A 7119-nucleotide genomic window follows, 5' to 3' on the forward strand; every position below is an offset into this window, starting at 1 on the left:
ATGGAGAATGATGCACCCTGAATGAGAGGGAGGTGTGATGGAGAATGATGCACCCTGAATGAGAGGGTGGTGTGATGGAGAATGATGCACCCTGAATGAGAGGGTGGTGTGATGGAGAATGATGCACCCTGAATGAGAGGGAGGTGTGATGGAGAATGATGCACCCTGAATGAGAGGGTGGTGTGATGGAGAATGATGCACCCTGAATGAGAGGGAGGTGTGATGGAGAATGATGCACCCTGAATGAGAGGGAGGTGTGATGGAGAATGATGCACCCTGAATGAGAGGGAGGTGTGATGGAGAATGATGCACCCTGAATGAGAGGGAGGTGTGATGGAGAATGATGCACCCTGAATGAGAGGGAGGTGTGATGGAGAATGATGCACCCTGAATGAGAGGGAGGTGTGATGGAGAATGATGCACCCTGAATGAGAGGGTGGTGTGATGGAGAATGATGCACCCTGAATGAGAGGGAGGTGTGATGGAGAATGATGCACCCTGAATGAGAGGGTGGTGTGATGGAGAATGATGCACCCTGAATGAGAGGGAGGTGTGATGGAGAATGATGCACCCTGAATGAGAGGGAGGTGTGATGGAGAATGATGCACCCTGAATGAGAGGGAGGTGTGATGGAGAATGATGCACCCTGAATGAGAGGGTGGTGTGATGGAGAATGATGCACCCTGAATGAGAGGGAGGTGTGATGGAGAATGATGCACCCTGAATGAGAGGGTGGTGTGATGGAGAATGATGCACCCTGAATGAGAGGGAGGTGTGATGGAGAATGATGCACCCTGAATGAGAGGGAGGTGTGATGGAGAATGATGCACCCTGAATGAGAGGGAGGTGTGATGGAGAATGATGCACCCTGAATGAGAGGGAGGTGTGATGGAGAATGATGCACCCTGAATGAGAGGGTGGTGTGATGGAGAATGATGCACCCTGAATGAGAGGGTGGTGTGATGGAGAATGATGCACCCTGAATGAGAGGGTGGTGTGATGGAGAATGATGCACCCTGAATGAGAGGGAGGTGTGATGGAGAATGATGCACCCTGAATGAGAGGGAGGTGTGATGGAGAATGATGCACCCTGAATGAGAGGGAGGTGTGATGGAGAATGATGCACCCTGAATGAGAGGGTGGTGTGATGGAGAATGATGCACCCTGAATGAGAGGGAGGTGTGATGGAGAATGATGCACCCTGAATGAGAGGGTGGTGTGATGGAGAATGATGCACCCTGAATGAGAGGGAGGTGTGATGGAGAATGATGCACCCTGAATGAGAGGGAGGTGTGATGGAGAATGATGCACCCTGAATGAGAGGGAGGTGTGATGGAGAATGATGCACCCTGAATGAGAGGGTGGTGTGATGGAGAATGATGCACCCTGAATGAGAGGGTGGTGTGATGGAGAATGATGCACCCTGAATGAGAGGGTGGTGTGATGGAGAATGATGCACCCTGAATGAGAGGGTGGTGTGATGGAGAATGATGCACCCTGAATGAGAGGGAGGTGTGATGGAGAATGATGCACCCTGAATGAGAGGGTGGTGTGATGGAGACTCAGGAAGGGAAAATGCTTCTGTTGGGGAAAGGGCTCTGGCTGCTGTCCCAGAATGCCGCTCTTTGGTTTGGCGGTCAGGGCACACTTAACCTCTGGATGACCTGGGTTTGAGACCAGTTGTGGTCGCTCCTGTCAGACTTTGTCACAAATTAGTTACGTGATAAAGTGCCATGTCGCCAAACTCAAATCTGCTTGTCTGATCAAAACAATGATTTCAGCTTTCTTCACTGACCTCCCTAGACAACAGATTTAAATCCTTCATCAGCTGTGTAAGCAAATTACTTCTGAATTACTAGGAGAAACTGGGGGAACCAGTTTATATAAGAAGAAGTTGATGTTTAAATCATGACATTCATTCATTGCCAGAGTGTAGCACAGTTCTTCTTTGAGTTTTCTATTTTCATTGCTGCCATAGCAACAATTGGCATTGCAAACAGATGTAATGAATGCAATGTTCATTAGTATTAAAATACCTTGCCACTTGAAATGGCAAATCTTTCTTTCTGATGGTCCTAGTGTTCAAAAAACCAATCTGCAAGCCTTCTATTGGTTTCTACAACGTAAAACTGATTACATGTCTTACAAGGAATACAGCAGACAACAACTGCAGTAATGCATGGGAAGGGATGAGTGATGACAATCGATCCTTTTGTACCACTTATTTTAGTGGCTTTGTTAATAAGTGTACATTACCACAGTTCCAGTACCACAGTTCCTATCCGCCTCATCATTTATCTCCCTCGTGATGAATATGAACCAGGCGTAGGTTCCAGTTAAGTCGACGTTCAACGTGATGGAACTTTAGAACTTCTTGCTTGCATGACTGAACTACAGAACACAGCAGCTTCTCACGTGGATTCTTCTTTGGAGATACAGTACACGTACACGCTGGAACTGGAAATAATTGGTTTCATACAGGCTTTCTAGCCGCAGTGACTGTAGCATCCACCAGATGTCAGCGCGATCCTCAAAATATCCAGTGGAAGTGCCCTCAGCCGTGGGGTTAGCTTCATGAAAGACTCCATTCATGCTGCACGGAAAACGTCAGCCTATCTGGGCATGAGCAGACATGCCGCAAAACATGCCGGGACAAGTTATGACACGTCGACTTCCAACGTTTCTTGTCTTTGTGGCCAACCTGATGAATCAAAAACAGAGTAGCACGACATTAAGTGGAAAGTTCTGAGCACTGAGTGGAATGTAACATTTTTACAAAGTTGCTGACCTGCTATTCCTCTTTATTACCGTACGTATTTTCTAGCAGAGGCAGGAAAACTAATATCTCAATGAGACAAAGGTGCAGATGGATAAATGGTCTATGGATAACCTGTGCTAAAAGATTTCTTCAAATATAAAAGGCAAGAAATATAAACATGACTACAAGATTGAAACAAACTCATCCAGATCAATCCAGCGAAATGTTTAGAGCTCATAATGTTCTCACATCCTTTAGTTCACTAATGTGTACTAAGCCATATTTAGTCACAAAATCATAAATTAAGTTGAACATGGATGTTGGTTTCATTACTGCCATTCAGTAGTCCAGTCTGTACCAAGCTTCACTTTGGTATCGACATCCACAGCTCTTCAACACCACTGTTTCTACAATCTTAAAATCCTAAGCATTCACCTATTTGAGAACCACATCTGCCAAACTCATCTAACACTTCACACATGCACTCTCTGTGGTCTAATCCCCCCTCCCTCCCTTTCCCCAGTCCACAAATCCCTGTGTGTTCGATATCACATTACCCCCCTGGTCTGACGCCCCTCCCCACACTGCCTTTCCCGCAGGCCCTGAGAGGGCTTCTGAATCAGGACCAATCAGAGTCGGGTGAGCCTCGCCGTGCAGGCTGGGTAGACACCGCATGTTCTCCAGGTTACAAACGCAGATGAACGCGGTTGGTGAGAAATCATCTCATGCTTGGTCATTGTCATTCATGCCCCTCGTGTGACTGGCTCTGGACCCGAAAGCTCGATGGCAGTTTCTCAGCCCACAGCAGGGAAACATCACGCACAGTCACACACACTCACACACGCTCACACACACTCACACACAATAGAGGCATTGCAATTCTGCTCAGAATGAACCAATAACTTGTGTCAGGTTGAGCAGAAACCTTCTGTATCCGCTACGGTGCATGTGAGTAGTACTGAAAACTTCAACGTTATATGCTATGACCAGAAACTTCTGTGGAGAGATCGATGAAGTAAAGTCTCATGGCTTCACATGCACCATTTGGAAGGGGATATGGTTCAACTGGATTTTCCACGTGGGTCACAGCGTGGCAGAGAATTACACTCGGTCTCATGTTCCACATACCAGCCACTACAGAACATAAACGACGTCTCCTGTTCTGACTCCCTCCCCTCAGTGCGGGGAACAGCATTTGCTAGAAGAAGCATTTTTTTTAACGTAGAGAAGTTAAAGCGATCAGAAGCAGGACATTGTGGAATAGCTCTGTGCTAAATACCGGCCTGCATTCCCAGACGTTTGGGAGGATGATGTTATATCCTAGGAAGTTTAGAAGAATTGTAAAACTTTTTTTAATCGGTGATGTTTTTGGTCAGATGTAGAAAATTAACCTGGGCTGCTTTGTGCCTTACGTTTGTAAATGCAGCTACAGAGCCCAAGTGGATATTTATTGTGGCCATAAAACCAAGTCCCTTAAAACTGAGTTGAAGTGAACTGTTAAGACTGGATTGAAATATGTCTCTGGTAATTCCAAGATATTCCAAGCAATATGCCCTCGTATAAGGCAAGCCGTGTTGTATGGGCATATAAAATATATTTTAACATGTCGCACGGACAGCGCACGCGAAGATTCAAGTAGGTTCATTCCAGCTGCTTCATCCAATTTACTGTTACCAAGTGACCTTGAACCCCACCATTTAAAAGGTCTCACGTCTGCTTTCCTCCACCAGCTCTGAGGAGGTCCCTCACCCCTCATCCACTCTGCAACCCCTCAGAGACCCTTCCGGAAGCAGGGGAGAGCATGTGGTGATAGGGGCCCCCCGCCAACCCGCCCACATGACCTACCTGCCGAGGCCTTTACACCACACTATTCCCAGTTCAATTTCATTACCTTCAATCAATACATTTTTTTTTCCTCTCTTTTTTAAATCCAGATTGAATCTTCATGGTTGAGCTGACAGGAGATACCTATCCACCCAGATGTCCTCTGTGCCTCCACTTTAACCCCGGGACACGAGACACAGTGAAAAGCCTGAAGACGCTCACACAAGGCCACTGGCCTGACGCTGTGTCCACCGAGTCCCTTTGACACTAATTGAATTACACGAATGGAGGGGGGGGGGGGGGGGGGGGGGGGGGGGGGGGGGGTCTCGTGACCTTTCGGCGCAGGCTGCTAAGATAAGAGCCGGCGGCTAGCTTCCCTCCTTCACAATGCTTTGTTGTCCCCAGCAGCTAACGGTAACTTTTCAACTTGCAGGAAGTGGCTTGGGAGCCTGAGGGTGCTCCGAGCTCCCAGTACTACACCAAGGCCACAAAGGCCTCTGCTATCATCTTCAGAAGAGAAGCTCCATCAGAGACCAACAGCAGCGCCGCGCCCCATTCTTTTGACCCCGCTGTCTGTTCTGGGTGGCCTGACGGCGGTCCCCTGGACCCACTGTGTCCCGCACCCTGACCCCGTAGCTCCCCCCCGCCTGTCCTGCTGTAACTAATGAACTGACAGGGTCAAAGGTTACTCCGAGGACGCCGCTGACAGGCCGACAGTGTCCAGACGAGCCTTCTGCCGTCCCCGCCGCCCATCACCTCTAGCCGCTTCTGCTCGTTCAACCATGGGATCCAGTTCCAGTCGGGCTCCCCGGCACCTTGATTAGGCTGGGTGCCGTTACTTCATCATCGACGCTCCCACCGCGGGTGTCGTTAGAGAGCACCAGCTCCCCGCCGTGACCTCATACGGCTCGGCGGGCCTCTTCAGTAGCCTTTAGCCGGAGCGGCCGGCTCCAGTGCGGAGTAATTAATGACCCCTGCGACGGGCGGCGTACGAGGCGGCCTGCTTTTTTCAAGCCTGGCCGTTTGCCTGATGAAGTGGCCTGATTCAAGGTCCCTGACACTCTCCCGGGGAAGGGAAATAGAGGCTGGGTTCGAGGACTCCCTCTTCCCCTGGAATAACCCTGCTTTACTTCAGCCCAGTTGCTGCCTCCCCCCCCCCCCCCCCCCCCCCCCCCCCACCCCCCCCCCCCCCCCCCCCCCCCCCCCTCAGGATCGAGGCCAAGCCACATCTGTCACCAGAACTGGAAATGGCTCTATTAGCTGCTGGAAGTCTGGAGGCTGTGGGACTGTGAGAGAGAGAGACGTGTATGTGCTCTGCGGGGCCCCTGGAGGCTCACGGGGCTATTAGAGCCCAGAGTGGCCCGGTCAGTTTATGTTTATAGCAGAGAGGCAGGAGCTGGCTAATCAAACACAAACTGTGGAATGGGTCACAAGTGCAGAGAGACCTCGTAATCAAACTCTGGAATGGCAGAGACATCGTTGTTTGTTTGTTTCATGGCTTTAAGTGAGTTCTTAAAATCATACCAGCACATGAGCGAATGCTCAAGCCAGTTGATGTTGGTTATAAAGGTTACGGGACAGAAAAGGCTTTATCATGCATGGTGTTTAACTGTTCAAATGAGATCATGGATTCCAGACCAAACTTCACAGTCCAGACTTCCCGGTCTCCTTCCAGACCCGTGTCTGTATGCTGCAGAACTGGCACACTGATGCTGTCCAGCGACCTCTCCGGTTGCCTGGCGCTCCGGTTGCCTGGCACTCTGGTTGCCTGGCACTCTGGCTGCTGTCTGCTGTCTGACAGCTCATGTCTTTAGGATAGCAAATTTGAGAAACTTTTGCAATCCTTTTTCCCCGAAAGTTAAATTGAACCTCACACATGTAGTGTGGCCCAGCCATGCCACTGAAAGCCCGGAGAAAGTTTTGTGTGACTCTCAAGTAATCGTGATATATTTGCCCTCTGTTACTCTGACATGCACTAAGACTATTTCTGCACCTGTTGCCTGTTGTTTTTACCAGGGGAGAATTCGATTGTCAAACCCCTTTCCAGACAAACATGATTTCAGAGCTGCTTCATGGATGGAAAACAGACAAAGAAAACAGCTCTTTTAACGAGGCCCAAAATTGCTGAAGACACTGGAGGCTTGTGCAGCGACAGACCACCACAGACTGTCACAGACTGTCACTACATGCATTAGAGTATGCATGCGCATGTGTGCGTGTGCATGCATGCTTAAGCTATCGTCATTCCATCTGCGCAGACGTGTGACGGCATGCGTGCTGTAAATACAGTTGTCAACAACGCGTGTAAACGCCGGTCCGATTGGGCCGGTGTGTTTTCATGTGTGTTGTTGAGTGTGTGTTGGGGGTGGGCGGTGGGGTACATGTCTCCACAGCAGAGAGAGAGAGAGAGAGAGAGAGAGAGGTGGGATGGGCGGCTGGCCCGTTAATAAGACAGTGTCAGGGAGGCAGCAGCGGGATCGCGAGCGACGCAGGCGTCCTGCTTTAAGCGCGGGGTCTCGCCGATCGGGAACATCACC

This window comes from Brachyhypopomus gauderio, unplaced genomic scaffold (genome assembly GCF_052324685.1).
Source record: "Brachyhypopomus gauderio isolate BG-103 unplaced genomic scaffold, BGAUD_0.2 sc104, whole genome shotgun sequence".
Taxonomy (NCBI): domain Eukaryota; kingdom Metazoa; phylum Chordata; class Actinopteri; order Gymnotiformes; family Hypopomidae; genus Brachyhypopomus; species Brachyhypopomus gauderio.